Below are 19,145 nucleotides of genomic sequence, written 5' to 3'. Positions count from 1 at the left end.
GCCCTAAAAAAGACCAACAAAAATCTTACAACCCGTAGGTTTAATCCAAACTTAAAGGTGTCAACATCTCAATCCAAGTGTATCCGGAATAAACTGTAACTTATTAAATATTAATTCGTGTATGTGTGTGTCAATAATTATTAACATTTTCGGTAGTTATCGATACTTTCTCGTCTTGTTAATCCCTCCCTCCAGTATCATCAACTCATAAGTGATTCAAAGAAGCCATTTCGCTTACTATGTTTCCTCCAAAATAATTATGAATCATCAAACTAACCAAATTTACGACTTGGCTAGAATCAAATAAAGATTGTTATTTTGTGGCGAAACACCCTAGTTCAGTTGATCTCGAGATTGACAGTTAACAATCTATCATGGATATGTTTCTGAATCATTCGGTTTCAGCTGATCAACAGTCTAGCATTTTGGATAGATTTGACAGATATCACGTGAAGAAAATACTTCATGATAGATTACCTGACAAAATGTCAAAGCGAACAAAGATACTCTTCTGGATATTATTACGCAATTGTTGATAAATCCCTAGGTAGTAATATCAGTTGGGTTTGCACGATGGAACATTGGGGCTGAGTAGGTGTTGTCAGAATGGCTCATGACAGCTTATTGCAAATCGGTCTCTTCCCGGCGTAGGCACTGCCACTATTGGGATATATCGTTAGCTAGATACAAACTAAATAAGTTCGGTGAACACAATTTTTATAAGTCAGCCTTATTTGAACCGAATATTTTTGTATTCAAATAGGTTCGATGTCATTTCAACCCTGTGAAATTCTTTTTAGGCAAACTAATAAACAATGGCAGTGCAAAAGAAGTTGACTAATATTTAATGACAGATATTATATATTTCTTTTCATTCTTATTCATAAAATTCCATATTATTGATCAGGGGACGTTATGAGATGATATCTGTGGGTTATCTGGTGTTCTAATATCTAATATATACATCTGCATCTTGATTTTATCTCTCTAAAATGCTCAGGCACTAATTAAAAGTGAGTTTTCATTAACTTTACACTTTAAAATTGTAGATATTATTATGTCATCGTTAGAGATCCAAAGAGGTTCAGGATAATGATAATGATTGTCATGTTGAGGTTATGTGCAAGCGCCATTAGTAACATTACCTTTTGATTGAATTTAAATCTTTTATCACTGCATTCTTGTAATAACCTTACCAATAGTCTACGCTGCAAGCTTATACGTAGGTTCTCTCTATATCTACAGATAAGGCCGCAGAAATATGTTATTAGTTGAACCAGCCGCAAGGTTTTCAAGCATTACCAATCAACCTACAGGTATCCTATCCTTGATACCTAGAGCCTAGTTTCACTCGCGCAAGGAAATTTTGCACTAAGCTGTCTTCAAGTTTAAATTTCCACCTGGGAGACTGTTATCCGTAAAAGTAAAGTAACTTTTTATTTACAAGTTCAAAGTGTGACGAGACATGACACTTTATGCACAAAAATGAGTACATGAAAAGGGACTTTTTCAAGGACATGTTCCAAAAAGTATTTTTTGTTACTGTTGCTACATTCAGCCCGTGTCGAAAAGTACTTTTTCGTTTACTTGTAAACGAAAAGTCAAAACGTGTCAATGAAAAGTCTTCTTGTTCATTAGTAAACGAATAATGGTAGAGTTCGCCACACCCTGAACGTAACATCACTAACAAAAAATATAGTTCCGGTACACGTGCGACGGGTCTTTTAACTCGTGTGATTGGCAGCCCGTAGTTTCGCCTCGGGCCGCCAACTTCACACTCATTCCCACCGCGTCGCACTGGTATCGATATACTATTTTAGGATTGCAGGAGAGTTTTTCGGCGGAGCCATGCCTGTGTCAGTCACTTGTGGCTTGACGCCGTCATGGTTGCTAAGTGTCCTTCGGCCATCTGAACTAGCCGACAGGATGGATTGTTCCCAACCCCCCATGGCAGTGGGTAATGGCCTAAATGTTTGATATCATGTATGTAGAGTAGATTAATAGGCCGTGCAAAGTTTCCGAAAACCATAACCTGGCAAGGTTGTTGTCAAAAAAACGAATGGAGTGTTTTTCGACGCATGAAAGATTCACATCTTGAATAATGCAACGGACGTCTAACATTTTCCGGGAATATTTTTATTAGATAAAGTAAGCTGATCCCGGGACAATTTGATTCTAGTCGTTTATTTTAACCACTATTCATATTCTTTTACAAATGCTCTTCCTCTTTCTATTCTCACTGAGAGGCAGACCCAGGGTTGGGTAAATCGGTGGGATCTAGGGTTTTTTACTTTATACGTCTAATACTCGTAAATTATGTAAAAAATGTATGAAATGTATTTTACGGTTTATTACATTCGACCGGATTTTGAATGCACGTATTTTGCGTAAAATACGTTATAAAAGTATAAAATGTAAAAAATATCTAAATGGTTGTGGAGGTCGAATGTCATGAGGGTGATAAGTAAATGGCTAAATTTCATGAGATTCACTAGGGAGTTAGTAAATGTTACTAGAGGCGAGCATTAAAAGGATCACAACAATGTTACTTTACGATAGTACTTCTTATCCTTGTGACCTTCATGAAATTTGAATTCTCCTTGTTACCCTCGTTAATTGCCGGATGGTTAACTAATTTTTCATGAAATTTGTGTTAAAAATGGAAGCATTGAAGCAAATGTGAAAAGCTTTGTTTCAGTTTGAATAATATCGATATTTCATACATAGATACATAATCTATCGATACATTTAAATGTTCTCCCAAAAATTGTGGAGTCGTCGTCCACCTTTTTTCATCATTCAATTGGATGGATGAATTGATTACAACGAAATGATGTTCTAACTAAATTACAGGACACGGTTTCTTTCATCGGCATTCACATGTCTCAGGGGGAAATGAACAACTGATTTGGGGGTTATGTCTCGCCGGGTTACTAGGTTCAGGGTTGGCGCTTGACAGTGTGCGGAACGGGGAAATGAAATACCTAGCATGTCGCGAAAAATATGAAATTGACTTTTCATCGAATATTTTAACTCTCATCAGTGCAAAAACATGTAAATGCCATGCGACACGGCGTGACGTATAATAAGTATTTTGCGTTGTTGTATGAAGTGTATATTACGTTTTATACGTTTGAAAAAGGTGACGTAAAATACTATGTATTTTACGTGACGTATTTTACATGCCCAACCCTGGGCAGACCCTTACAACAACTTCTCTCCGGTCCCCGTCCTCACTCATGCGCGCCCGTTTAGAAGAGTACACATGTAACTCCACTCAAGTCTCATTCTCAACAATTTTACCACATAATATGACGTTTCTGTAATATTTTGTCGTGCTAACAAATCGCTTTGGGACACGACTTATAAAAACTTGAATTTATATACTCGTTCATCGGAGGCCTGAAGCTAAAAGCATTCCGTGCAGATCCTGAATGTTGTTATCAATATCATATAATCATGAGTTGTCAATGCAATCACAATGATCATTGAGGTACTAAGTGGATTGACCATCGACTAAATTAATAAATATCACATTTTATGTGTTACCCATAACCTCACACCATCCTGCGATCGATCAGTAGGTGATTGTGAGAGTTTGTTGCTATTTATTTTTATTGTTGCACAGATTTATATCGATGGAAATCACAATTATATTTAACGGATCTCAAACAATTTTTTATTTCACACCGAAACTATTATTAAAAAACCGAAACCGAATCTAATTATATAGAAAGGGGAGTGTAACCGGAAGCGGTGTAACTTCCCAACAGATACAGCTGGGAGAATGCGAGTAGGAACTTAGTCTGATCAACTGGTGATTCAAGAATTATAAAATCTTGACTTAAGTTAAACTACGAAACTAACTTAAAATTAAATAAGACGAAAATCCTTATGCGAACGCACGGACCATGGAGAGATCCTAGAATTTCAATTCCCCTATGATAGAGAATAGCAAGAAAAATCATTCGAAGGATTAAGAATCATAAAAATTGGTCCACAATAAAATCATTCGGAGGAGTAAGAACCACAGCAATTGGTCCACCATAAAATCATTCGAATGATCAGGACCTGGGAAATGCCCGACTATAATGAACGAGTAACAGATGAATTTTATTTCCACTAAAATAATTGAAAGATTTAACCTTCAATCAAACAATTCTCGGGGGAAATACCAGTCGAGTAATAAAAATACAAATTATAATAATTTGACAAAACTATTTATATTTAAACAGAAAAAACCCCTTCTTCGACAGAACACAAAAAATTAAGTGAATAACCCATTACATCGGCTACATCACTTTAAACTAACTAAATATATAAAAAAAATTAAGCAAAAATTCACAACCATAACTCAGTCACATTTTCTCAAAAAAAAAAAACCAACAACATTTGGGGTTGCCATTGCTCATGTTTGAAAGCTGAAATAGCAACATGACAGGAAAGTGGGAAGTCCTGTTTGGCATTTTGGCTCCAGAGAATGAAGAATTTCAAAGTTTGAATTACTAAATTTTGATTTCAACGTAAGATAGTATTTGGCATGAAGCAAGTAGTTTCACTGGCTGACAGCGAGGCACATCGTCTCTTCCCCCTCCCGCCCTTACGTCGTACGCATCATAATCCATAAATAAGCATCGGCTGAAATATTGCAAGCGAAATAATAGATATATGTAAAGATGGATAAAATAGAGTAAGTACTGATTCGCTAGGCAGTGTAACCAGCGACGAAAGGCCAAAGGCCTTGGGGGAGGATCTCTTATTAGATCTTGAAACAAATAAGGAACCAAGAAGTGGAATGATCTATTCCGGCACTCTTCCTTGTTTCACTGTTCATAGGAAAATAAATCTCATTGTCCAAAATTATTATGAGAATCAAACACTGTTGAGCCACGTAAAATCATCTATATCTGTAGGTTCATAAAGCTTTCAAGGCAGCGCCGTCAAACATTAACATTAATCTTTTTTTTCTTATTTTTTTTATTACAAAAAAATTTTTTTTCTATTACAAAAAATTGTTTTTTTATTACAAAAAAATTTTTTTTGTTACAAAATTTTTTTTTTTTCATTAAAGCTGTGGTAATCCGCCCAGGGTTTATCAGTTTAAAATAACTACAATTTGATGACATCATTGTTGGTTATTAAATTTTCAAGTCGCAGTCTTTCAGAAATTTATCGATAGCTTTGATAACAGATGATCCCATCGATTGCAGAATACAATTAACGTGAACTCGTAGTTCGACATGTTTTTGACTCTTTTGCGTCATTTTGACTCTATTATCTCCACCTTCAGGGTAATTGCCGAAGATATCGTTGAAATCTTCCTCTGGGTAACCTCAGGAACATTCCGCACCATTGACAATGTTTATTCTACGGAGAGAACTTATATTAACATGATAAGAACGAGCTCCATTGACCCAGACCCGACAATCGTCTCTCTCGGTAACTTTTTGAACGCAGAAAACTATTGTCTTTAGTAATTTTTCAAAACAGCTGGAAATAATCTCTCCCCTTATTTCGAGCCAGTCCAGAATTTCACGTGTTGTAGATCCAAAATCTTTTTGCTTAAATTTGTCCTTCAGATCAGTAAATGGAACCTTGTTGGTATCAAGTTCTATTTTTTCTGTCGCTGTATTGACGTCGATCTAATATGCCATCTGGTGAGGATGAAAGCTCACGTCGAGCATTTACCTTCGATCGACAATATTCAACTCTCAATACCACGCGGAAGCAAAGTGCCAGTAGTAGACACCGGACATTGTCAGACGTTGATATAGTACCGTGGGATGATAAACCGAACATAATAATAATAATTTTAAATCAATTCGGTCTATTTTTAGTCCATTCGAGTTGTTTTGGAACCGTAAATTCTGCAATAATTCTCAGGAAAGTGAATGATTTTTCTTGTCATTGTTCGATTGCAGAAAAAAATGAAGAAGTGGACCAGGTGGCGACACCTGTGGCCCTCATCACATGAAACTTATTCTCGAAAACGTGCTATGAATTTTCCTCCCGCTCCCGCATAATCCACTGGACTAGTCGTGGCCTGGCACGTTCATACGAATACGACGACGACTGCGACCTTGGCGTTATTTTCGCACAAACCAAAAATAAATTTCGCGCGTCTTATAACACACATCACATCGACCGCTGTGAGTGCGAATGAGGGAGGAAAAGGAGAAATAACTTGACGCCAACGATCGGTCCCAGACCACCGTCGCTTTACGGCTGTCCAAGAGGGGAGTGTAACCACTCAAGTAGATTCCGTACCGTCTAGATCAGCCAATGTACTCAAATAGTGCAAGTCGTTACTAGAATCCACGAGGATTACTACGAAGCCATTTCATCATGAGAATTTTTGGAAAATTGGGAGAGTAAAGTGACGATTCATGAGGGAGATTACTTGATTTAGTTTACTTTCATTTACTTATTACTTTATTTTAACGGATTTAAGTTTTATTTTTTTAAAAGAGTCTCGATCCACATTTTTCATTTTCTCTAATTCTATATGCAATTACAGGTCTTCTCCGGTGAAAACGTAATTCGCCATTACAATTTTCAGATTTTTACACTTTAATTATTAAATTGTGGATGGGGATTTACTAAATAATATCAAAAAATTTGGCTATAAACTTTAATTTTTTATTATCGCACGCAAAGTTGTCACACTCTGGACCCATTCAACAAAAGGCCCTTGTTCTCTCATTTTTTTCTCTTTCTTCTCTATTTCTGTTTATTAAAACTATTCTAAACATTCCGACATTGGTCTGAGAAAAACAATAAAATACTGATATGGACTAAACAGAGCTGTAGACAGACGAGTAATTTTTCTCCACACATACCATGCAGTCTCAATATTAATAGATAATTAATAATTAATAGATGATTTTTTCAACGGGGACACGAATATCCACCTCATCACGACAACTTATGATGAACCAATTCATCATATCATCATTCATCGTATCATCACTTCAATACACGATAATTCAGTACATAACTTGTCAACATTTACTTATGTTAATACGTGACAAATCTGAATGCGAAAATACCAGTTCATCAAAATAAATGTTCGTAGAGTGATGTGGAAGGTCAGAAAGAAATGGAGTGAAAACTTTATCAAGTCAGAATAGACACACTCAATCATCCCTCTCTCTTCTATTTAAATATAAGTGTTGGATTCTCAATAAATTAATTTTCATCACAAATTTATTCTTAAAATAAACTGATTTTGTAAATTGAGAAACAATAGTTATTCAACAACCGAGTCAACAGAGAATTTTGGAGCTCGGAGTGACTAACCTGCTAGATGACAATTTAGAACTAACTAAAAATTAAAGGAGTCCTCAGTTTTATGTATCTCAGGATCTGCGGAAAAAAAGAAGGGGAAGGTTTTGAGACATGTGTCGTAGGGTCTAAAATGTTTGGGAATTCCCCAGCGGATTAAGGGGTTATTCTCATGTGAGCACTTCAAAAAATCGATTTTTTTTTTTGATATTTTGACAGTAAAACCTATTGAAAACATGCTGTGAAAAATTCAGACCGAAATTCATAGTATTTGATAAGTTACAGCTCATAGTCACCGACGTGTCGTAAGCGATTGTCTACCAGGCTTTCAACTTTAAACGCGTTTTTCTCGAATCATCATTTTCTGAAACGGTCAAGGTCCTACAAGAAAAAGTATTCAACCGATTGCTTTAAAATTTACAGATGTTCTTCTACTCATTTATAGTTATCGTCCCTACCCCAATTGTTTATCTTCGACAATATCTTCATATTTTTTTTAAACGATTTGTAACGAAAAAGAAGGAGATTTTCGTGATTTTTTTTTTGAAGTTCGATATTTTTTTTTGTTTTTAATGAAATTGATTATATTTGGTAGGGACGATAGCCACAGATCTACTGAATAATAATCCATTCAATTTTTTTATGTCAGACAACATGAACAGCCGCTATCACCTTGACCAGTGAACTACCTTTTTTTGTTGGGGACTACTTTGACTTAAAAAAAATATATGTTAAAAATGTAAAAAACGAAAAAAAAAAATTTTTTCGTATATTTCAAAATACAAATAAAAATATATTGAAAAATCAACATGATTGAAGTTTGTTGTCGCATAAAAAAAAAATTCCGAAAAAGTGGTAAAATATAGGCGTTCACATGAGAATAACCCCTTAAGCTTTATTGGAAGTAATTTCATTTAAGGTATGTCCGCTAAGGGTTATTCAATTGGGGAATTTTCAGGAGGATTAGGAAAATACGGAAAATGTGAATTGAAATATTGGGGTATACAACATAAGGGATGGATCGATTATTGGGAGACTCAGAATTGGACATTTGTGCTTTAGCTATATTCGTCTCATGTCCACACCCTCGAAAATTTCCCAGAGATGTATGGAAGACTTGTCCATTAACCATGTACTCGTGGATTGTTAACAACTCCACTCAGAAAGTTACAACTAAATAATACAATTTCTGAAGAGCACAAAACCTTATTGGATTATGGAGTAGGAAAGAATAAACACTGTTCGTAGGTCAATTATATCAGATTATTATTCAAATATCACTTCTGATACTATCCATTCATGAGGCAGTACACTATGAATGTTCACTATGAACTGAACTAACTAACTATGTATCGAGAGGCCCAGAGTTCAGACTAAACTTCAGAGGGCAATGGAGCTCCCTCCCCTTACACCCATCCTGGTCATCTCCGGTCGCCAGATGTAATTTGGGAAAACTACAGCGGATAATCCTCATGGGGACTCCCCTTTAATTATTCTATGGAGGAGAGCCTCATGAAAATACACTAATTATTAGTTTCTACATTTGAAATTATTTGATAGCAGGGTGAATTTTGTAGTTGGGAACGCCACAAAATCCGACACTTACAGTTCCATTTGAAAATAACCATACATTTCACAATATTATACATGTCTCCACACAGCGAGAAATGTTCACATATAATACCACAAGTGGTTCAAAATTATCGAATATTTCCCGATAGATTCGTTGCAAACAAATGAAGGAGTCAAGTTTTTCAGGCTAAAAAATCACGAGTGCGAAGCACGAGTGATTTTTCCTGAAAAACTTGACGACTTCATTTGTATGCAGGGAACCTAGAGGGAAATATTCTATAATTTTGAAGCTCGAGTGGTATTCAGGGGATTATTTTTCCTATCCAAATTTCGGCCAAGGGAATTGTGCCATGACATGAAAAGAGGTTTATTTGGTTAAGTGTCGTTTGTTTACCAAAATATTCAAAAAATTATCGCTGATATTCGAGGTAGGCTATACAAAATATCAACAAATGGTGCAATTCTATTGGCTGAAATTTGGGTGGGAAAAATAATCAGTAGTAATACCTCAAGACCTTCAAAATTATCGGATATCTCTCGAGAGTTTCGTTGCTACGCAACGAGAGGGATAAATTGTGCAGATTGAAAATCAAGTTTGTCTGCGAAACTTATCGCTATAACAGGGAAACTGATGGGGAATATCCCATTAATTTTGAAGGTTGAGGGGTATTTGGCTGGATTATTTTTTTCATTCCACTTTCAAGCAATTAAATGTGTGGCATTTGACGTCATATGGTATGATTTTTCACTCGTAGTTGTGGCTTCCAGCGGATATTTTCTATCTGCACAAAAGGCATAGAATTGTTTCCAAATTCTGGCTCTTGTCTTCACCGTGTTATTAGGAACATTTTTTAAAATCTTTTGATCAATAATGTCCAAGGATTCTCCTCTAAATCTGCTCCTGTCGAGGTAAAGTCTTTGAACTTGATTTTTTCTAATGACAGTTTTGGAGTTTGAAACGTGTACAATATGTTTATCGGATATTTTCATTGCTTAGCAACAAAAAGGGAAATATTCGAAAAATATCTGAAGTAAAACCGTTTTACTTGTACCACGTGACGGGAAATGCCACTATTTGATTGATTGAAATTCGGATGAAAAAAATAATCTGTAAAAATTCCGTGGCTGTTCCGTCAAATTCCCGACAACCGCATTTTCTTCCAAAATTACGGAGATGATAGGTAATATTTCGTGAATATTTCTCTCTGTATGTAATTCTTTTCGCGGATCTCAAATTTATGGTGATAACTCAAATTTTTTTTTTTGTAATAATTTATGTTCCCCCGCAATTTGCTTAAGACCTGAGTTGTTATACAGCGACCTAAAAAAAAATTGACTAAAGAGTGCACATAGAGAAAAATAATTAACATAATAAACGAAAATCCTGGAAAAATCAATTTAACAAAACGGAGTAGCCGTTTAACGATGAATTTCCAAAACACTATAAAAATGATAAATGTGTAACACCGGCGATGAGTGCACGATTATAAAAGTGGCGCTTCACTTTATATTAAGCCAACGAGGAAAACGTCAATTAACTTACAATGGATATATCTACACTTTTCTCGGAGACAGTAAAGATAAAGTGCGGGTGGAGGTGCGGTGAATATGCAGACGAATTGAAATGCAAAGCTCTTGCGGTGGCTACATCAATAGTCACGACCAGTAAGGGCGTAATAATTGATGTTTCTTGAAATGAATGATCCGTTCATGTTTAGAGGTGTCACTTAAATTTTCTTTTCTTGGAAAATTAGAACACCGCTCTTCTGTTTATCTTCAAAAATCACTCGACAAGGTTTATCATGTGTTTGAAAGAGTCTCCTGAAAAGGACTAATTTATGATCTGTTGTGGTCCCAACTTGAGAGCGTTGCAATCCTTACCACATGCGGAATTCGAAGAAAACTCTGTCCTCTGGAGTTATAACTGTCTGTTGTTTTTTCCTTTAGTAAAAGTTTTTCACATAGTAAGAATTTAGTCTCTGGACGCCGGTCCTCTAGGTCATTCGTGTCTTTCTCGTGCCAATAATAAAGTGATAAAGATAAAGTAATTGATCGTATTGCTACATTTATTTATCTACTTTACCCATATCCCAATATCTTCCAATAATTAGGCACCGTTGTGAGAACAGAAGAAGGTAGTCTTAAGTTACGATACAGACTCAGACGTTTTAAAGTACCAGAGCATCGAATATCGTTTAAAGTTATACATTTATAGAAAATAAATATCTCTCACTATTTAATTATACGACACGATCTGTATTCAGTTTTTAACATATGCGTTTTAGTGAAAGATTCGATATAGTTCTAGCTGAGTTGATAATCCGATGTGGTTTACTCGAGTGACCATTTGAGAGTGTCCCTAGCTCTCGGTTTGTCCAGAGTGAGAGGTCTGACCTAAAGATAAGGCCCTTTTGTCTATTGGGTTGTCCACGTGTTGGGTTTTTCAGAAAAATGTATATTGCGGAAATAGTATCAACCAATTTACAGAAAAGAAATGAAATCGATCAACCATCTCATATCCGAGCAATCACTTGAGAAAGTCGGATTTTATTCTAAAGAGGGAGGAACAAGTAAATTTATACTCCTGGCGTGGCAACAGCGCAGCTCCCGCTCGCCGCGCTTATATTCAAAAGATTTGGGTGAGAATGAGCTTTTCACTCTTCACATTTATCAATGAAAGTATTTCATTACAGTTAGTACACTGTAGACGTTCACCAAGTACTGACAATTCTCCCTCCAGTGCAAACATTCTGTGTTTTTCCCTCCTTCAACAGCATTTCTCATTGGATCAATCTCTTCCCTTTTTTCCTTCTTTGACACGTGTCATATTACATGAAAACTCCTGTGCTTATTTAATTCACTTCCCTTAATAGATCGTCCCCTGATCTCTCTCGATCTACTTGACGTTTTCCTAATTATTTTCAAACAACTCGAGTGCGAAGTATCCCAGGGTAAGATATACGTCATAAAAAATGAAAGAGCCTGTGGTAGAAAGAGAGAGACTACACATGGTTGCCACAATCAACACCAGTCAGCGGTAGCTGTGTGCGCACGTATTCATGCGGAGCCTGCTCATGGTGTGTGAGACGTGTTGGACTGTACTTCGGTAAAAGTTGGGGGTCTAATTCAAGCGCTCAGTTCAGCGGGAGCCTTGCGCTCAACCTGAAAAATTTTGTCACTGCCGCTCTCCGTACGACAACCTTAAGAATTTTTATTGATTATTTTTTTCATCCCAATTTGAACCAATCAAATGGTGGCATTTCCCGTCACGTGGTACAAGTAAGAGAGTTTTACTTCGGATATTTTTCGGATATTTCCCTGTTTGTTGCTAAGCAATGAAAATATCCGATAAACAATTTGTACGCGTTTCAAACCCCAAAACTGTCATTACAAAAAATCAAGTTCAAAGACTTTACCTCGACATGAGTAAATGTTGATGAGAATCCTTGGACGTTATTGATCAAAAAATTGAAAAAAATGTTCCTAATAATACGGTGAAGACAATAGGTATGATTTGGAAATAATTCTCTGTATTTTGTGCAGACAGAAAATATACACTGGAAGCCACAACTACGAGTGACAAACCATACCATATGACGTGAAATGCCACACATTTAATTGCTTGAAATTGGAATTAAAAAAATAATCTAGCCAAATATCCCTCGACTTTAAAATTAATCGGATATTTCCTTTCAGTTTCCCTGTTATCAGGATAAGTTTCGCAGGAAAATCCTCATGCTTCGCGCTCGGGATTTTTAACCTCCAAAATTTATCCCTCTCGTTGCTACGCAACGAAACTCTCGAGAACTATCCGATAATTTTGAAGGTCTTGGAGTCCTACTACTGAAACGTTCGTTCGAAATTTGAAATTAGACGTGATGGGCATCATAATGATGAACGCAGATTTTTTTTCTCGAAAAGCAGCACTTCAAAAATTAATTGAATTGTATTTTCTCCAACTGAATATTGAATTCTAATTTTATCTCATCGTTGATAAATTCAGGAAGGGAAGAGTCTTATAATCAATAATTATTAAACCACTGGTAATACGGATAATATAAATTGTCATGAAATGTTCACGACGTGGGTCAGGTTAAAGTCGTTGTCTGTACAAGTATAACGATGAGGCGTAGACACACAACACGCATGGCAGCAGTCTGTGCTGACGAGATCATGTGAGCCGAAACAGAATTAACACAGGGGGGAGGCCACTGTGTTATTTCTGGCGCAATTGTCCGTCGAAAAATAGACGGCTGTGCGATTCGTGTGGATTAAAAGATACCACTGGGACAATTCTTCACCTGAGACTCTTACGCATCCTTCCTCCATTCCATTCTCAACCTTCTTCCGCATTAGATTTTTTTTCCTCGAGACTATCGAGGTCCATTTTCATTCTTCAAAAGGCGTGCAATGGCTTCTACCGCAGGACATGTTACACGTTTTTATTTTCGCATAGTCTATTGTATGCAATCTGCCATGATAACTCTACCTCTCTATGATATTTTGCCTTCGAATGGAAGACTTGTATTTGACCGATTTTTCGATTCTTTAATTTCAACTGCAAATTATCTAAAATTTCATGAAACTCGAAAAAACGATGTTTTATGTTGGGGTATGGGGAACGAAATAAATGAGAACACACTGTGAATAATTATGACACTGAACTTTAATATAACACGAGACCGAATGCGCGCTTCGCGCGCCCTATTTTGATTTCCCGCCTCAGACATATTGACCAATTAGGAGAAAGTCTTACACATGAAGTTAGTCGATGATTTCTGTGGTTAATTGAATTTAATTTATGTGCTTGTGCTTTCATAGACTGATGAAGGGCGATCACACCGTAAAAGAACGAATGTGAAAGTCGTTGGTATAAATATGATGAGAGAGGTAACTTGATTCACAATGGATGCTTTTAGGAACACGAACGTTTTCGAGCGAAACTTCATTCATTTAATTGGCCAATGGGAAAGAACTTACGCGATTTCGACTCGGACGAACTTCATTTATGTGCTTCTGCTGTCATAGAATGGACTTGAACTCTATTAGTTAAGAAGGCACTGTACCGATGTTAGTATATTAATTGATACTTCCGAGTTAATAATTAAATTCACTCGAATAATTCACGACTTTTATTTTTTTTTAACGTTCATTTATTCACATATGATTATGTATTTTGTGTTGCTTTGTTCACAGTTGGTGAAGTTGTTTAATATAAAATTTAAATGAAAAATGACGATCGAATGTCTCAGTATAGGCCGGACGAAAAGAGAATAGATTGTGTAGTATCGGAGATTTTTAGACGTAGTTTTATTATTTTATTAAGGTAGAACCCGCGCACTCTCACTAATGGCGCCTAGGCCATTGGCAGCTGGCCCACTCCGCCACGTTTGGGGAATTTCCCATAGACGGAAAATGGCAAACAGGGTCCCATAACGGTGGTGGGGGAAGAGGCCCAGTTGGAGGAATGAGGGGTGCCAAGGGTAATTGCTTAAGATGAGTTAGTTAGTGTCTAGAAGTAGTTGATAGAGAGAGCATAGAGTAGAGCGGATAGAGTTAGAGTATAGAGTCGAGTAAGATAGAGTCGAGTAGAGTTAAAGAGTTAAGAGAGACCTCGAGAGAACGAGGTCATAGTTTGATTGAGAGATCCTCTAGAGTTGAGGATCGGTCAAACGAGAGCAGTAGTTTTAGAAGTTTTGTAGAGTGATTATATTAAATACATTTTAAGAGACGTGTTTTGTGAGTTTTTCACTATCAATCCTTTTCACCCTTAAAAGTAATCCTACAATTGTTCCTTCACTAAGGTCAGAGGGTTAGTGTCTCTGAACGAAAACGATCTTATTTTTCCGGGTGACAATTGAGGGGCATTTTTGGTATTACAAAAAGGAGTGCATGGAAGGGAGAAAGAACCTAGGGTTGGTGAGTTATGAATTTGAAGTGTCGTGATTGGTGGCTGGTGAATTCTTGATCTGAAGAAGACGTATAGTGGGAGAATGCGTGGAGTGAATGGAAGGTCCATCTGGAAGGGATTAAGTCGTAAAAGTCTTACGGACGAGAAATTTGAAATGCAGCAAGGGACTGCACCATAAATTGGCTGCAATGTTTTTTCTTTCGAAAGTATTTGTCTCGTGTTCCCGGGAACACACTAGTCGCGAAGAAATATTAAATCGGAGAATTTTCGAAAAGATTTATTTTGGAGGAAACGTGAAAGTGATAATTTTTTGCTCGTACGAAGGTAAATTTGTTTGAAATTGTAGACTATGGCTGGAAAAATCGTACTGATTGGGAAATCGGGTTAGATTTCCCAATCAGAGATTTTTTGGAAACGCATTAACACGCGTTTGAGAAATGTCTGGATTAACTGCCGATAAATGAGACATTCGATATTTAAATGTAATTTTCCGTACGAAACAGGCACTATACACCACAAAATCTTACAAGGGACTAATGACCAAGCCGCTAGTGAGGGCCCGGTTGACGTCTACTCAGACAGGCTAATAAATTTCGCACCCCCTGAAACTGTACAGAAAAATTTTGTCTCGACCATGTCTGGTCATCAGATGTATTTTGGGGAAAACCTTGTGGAAAAGCTCAGTAATAAAAAGTCCCGAAGGGAAGCCCCCACTCCCCCTCCGACAATTTAGTTGTAAAACATTTTCCTTAACCTGAAAATATAAAAACTCTGGAACGAGTGAATTTTGTCTTCGAGGAAAACCCAAAATTCAACATTTTCATATCATCTCTGTGTATATTTGGTGGAAAATTGGCGATTTTGGAGATTGATCCTATTCTAAAAAGGAGAGTCACATATCGTATCGAAAATCTCGAATCGAATGGAAATCACGCAAAGATGTAGCCAGTATCTTATTGGTCATTTAAATTTTAGGCGCTAATTTTAAAACATAATGTAAAGATCGTTATGATTCACCGTGAGAGAGAGATTCAAGTGTTGATCACTCACTCACTATGATTCAAGTGTTGATGTCAAATGCTTTCGGACGAATCAAAGGTGAATCAAATTGATTTATATGACAGAAACAAAACTCATCCTTCATTTTCCGTGCGCCGCAGCGCGCGTTCGGTCTCGTTTTTTAAAATTGTGAAAAAATACAGTAAAATTTGTAGGTAAAAATGAGAATTTTCAAATTATGATAGCTAGCATTGACCTTTACTTTGATGCGTCATTTCACCTCGATTGGTCCAGTAGTGCCTGAGATATTACAACTTTAGTAAATTGAGTTTTTCGTCAATATCTCAAAAACGACTATAAGGAATTCAATTTTGAAAAAATATATTTGTCTCCATGCGTCCTATCTATATAGATCGAAATCTCCACATTTTTTCCAGTAAAATTTCAAGATATCGCCGTGTTTAGGTTTTGTCATCATAAACGTTCTAAACATCATAACTTAACAACAAATAGAGATAGAGAGTTGCAATTTCGTACACCTGCAGCTCTCATAACATAAAAGGCTGCTGTTTTGCATGGACACAATCGGCCAGGCTGTTCCACAGATATTACACCTTTTGCGTGAATATATTTCCTTGAATATCTCATCAACCACTCAACAGATTTTAATTTTTTTTTTCAAAATACACGAATCAGTGAGCACCATAAAAAAACTCTGAACATGTGGGTATACATTGGTTCTAGTAATACTTCCTAAATTATAGACATTTTTACTACGATATGCTAATGCCAAGTAAATGCTTCCATAGTTAGTAAATATTTTATATTGGTACAAGATTGTTTTTTCTCCGCGTATCCCTATCAATGAACGCATCATTTATATGTCTCGGAGAGGAGATAAAAGAACTGTTGTATACCCCTATATATCACTTTGTATTTTACATTAATATTTCTATTTCCCATTCATTTATTGCTTGGGGCATACCCCAACTACGTCTGGCCCAACTCTTAATCCTATCATAAACCCTGGTGCCACTACGGATTTTCTCCATTTCCCATTTACTAAAAGCTAGCATCTGCATCCCCAAAAAATGCTTCCTTCCATCCCCTCCATTTCCTCCTTGTGTCCTCAGGTAAGGAACTGAGTACTCCAACATTATTCTTGTTAATCAGTTAGATCCCGAACTTCACCGAGAGCACTGAGTCTACTAAAATATCAGAAATCTCTTCGAAAACATACATCTATTGTCATAATACTTATACGTTGCGCGAATTTCGTAATAAATATCAGGTTTTATTTAAATATAATTTCTGTGTTTTTGAATTTATTGCGGGAATCTAACAGAACAATCACGGGGGTCTTTTCTCATCTCAATGTGCCCCAAAGTAAAGTGGGGTTGAACACGGGTGCCTTATCCTATCCTGTCTTATTCAGTGCATTGAAGTGGTTCGTCGCGGGGCTGTCTTCAGTCTGTTTACCAATTGGAAGAGGGATGACCATAGAACATTCTCGAAGGGACTAATTTCTTTTCTTTCTCCTTCTCCGGATGGCTCTCGGCTTTCGAGAGCTTTGTTCCTCAGGTCAGTCTGGCGTAGAACGCTGCATTGAAAAGTCGTGCTAAGTTTTTCTACTTTTTTGTATCATACGCGTTGATCCACCGGGTTTACGAATACCACTCACATAATAATAAAGGGGACATTAATTAATAGTGATAACGTGTCCAATATTTATTCACCTTCGTCTAACCGTTGTTCCCTTCTCCTCATTGATCATATGATATAAATCGATAACTTTATCTGTTCCGACGCGGAATGTGTGGAACGTGCAAATAGGCTAATCTTACAGCCTTTGGGTCTTTCCCACATTAAAAATTCTCTGTCCTCTCCTTTTTCCAAATTCTCACATTTTCCCCCAACACCTTCATCAGTCCAGCCATAAAGGTGAAGACAGGCTAAATTAAGGTTTTGCTTTTATGGTTCACATTTGGTGACCAAATGTATAGATCTTACCATTTTTCCACTCTCATGTACTTATGCCTGGATGCCTTTATGGCTGGGTCAATCCTCACACCAATTTTCTTCAGTCTGCCATTTATGACGCCTCTCCTGACCCTCGGACCCTTTGGGCCTCATCCCCCCATACTCTAAGTACCTCCTATTTTCATTTTCCTCCGTGAAAATTTCTCCAATAAAATGGTCTTTCCAGTCTGCAAGTAACCAATCACGACTCCTTTCATTCATTCCCACACCTTGCAGAATTTCCTTTTCAGCTTTCCTTACTTTCCAAACAGTTAGTTCCGAATACGAGTTCATCGTGAACTCATCCATTTTCTCTACTTGCGCGTTCCTATCTATTAATTTTGTACATCTCTGTATTGAGAAAAATATAGTTTCCTTTTAATATCAGTGTTTGTATTAGTTAATTATTTGCATTGACAGTTCGCCTTCCTACTGCTCGTGTAGAAAAATAGTTTTCTACCCGACATTAACGCACTCTCATTCTGCCCCAGAAATTCAAATCAGGGTAACGTCCCGGAGTATTAATGATTGTCTAATCAACTATTCCTTGTTGGACGCGAAGAAATTCTCGTCTTGGTAAATAGGGTCAACCTTGGCCTGATAGATTCTCCATTGGTTATATTGCATTCCACTTCACGTTTTCGAATAACTATATTCAAGAATTAAGGCCTATCCATTGAGTTTGTGATCATCGAACAGCCTAAATGGAATGTTTTAATTCTTTGGAATTAGTTCCTTCAGTAGCTTCCTCAGCAATCGACCATTGATTTACTCTCAATCGGATATAACTAGTGTAAAACTTACTGGTATTTATTTATTCCATGTATATTTTATTCGGATTTCTACATTGTATTTGCGGTGTCATGGGCGGACGTCTGCAGCCGTGTGGCGTTTACCCCAGGAGCTGTGTATTACGTACCCCGTACGTATTCATTCAAATGATAAGACGGAAAATTTTATAAACGACAGATGAATTCGTTATCACTAATGTCTAAAACTTCTCAATTACCTCTTAGAGTCCAACCCGTATGGTTCCAGTTGGAACACACCTTTTCCCTTAATTAAAAGCCACCCGAAAAACTTTGCGGCTATCGATTACCATCATCGCGAAGGGTGACTCACCATTGGTCACATGAGAGACATCAGACAATTACTTGAAGTTATGGGACACACGCCGCTTAAATGGGAATTGGGAAAGCGCATCTCCCATCATCGTTAAAACGGACGCCAATATTTCCTAATAAGGAAATTCTCCCTAACCAGCCCAAAAGGAAGAAAGGGGAGATTCTAGAAGCTACGTCATCAATTGGCGGGCTTTTCTCATTATAAAAAGGGGTTTGTGCCGCGGAAATGTCAGAGC

This window comes from Diachasmimorpha longicaudata, chromosome 16 (assembly GCF_034640455.1).
Source record: "Diachasmimorpha longicaudata isolate KC_UGA_2023 chromosome 16, iyDiaLong2, whole genome shotgun sequence".
Lineage (NCBI taxonomy): Eukaryota > Metazoa > Arthropoda > Insecta > Hymenoptera > Braconidae > Diachasmimorpha > Diachasmimorpha longicaudata.
Note: the sequence above shows the minus strand (reverse complement) of the source record.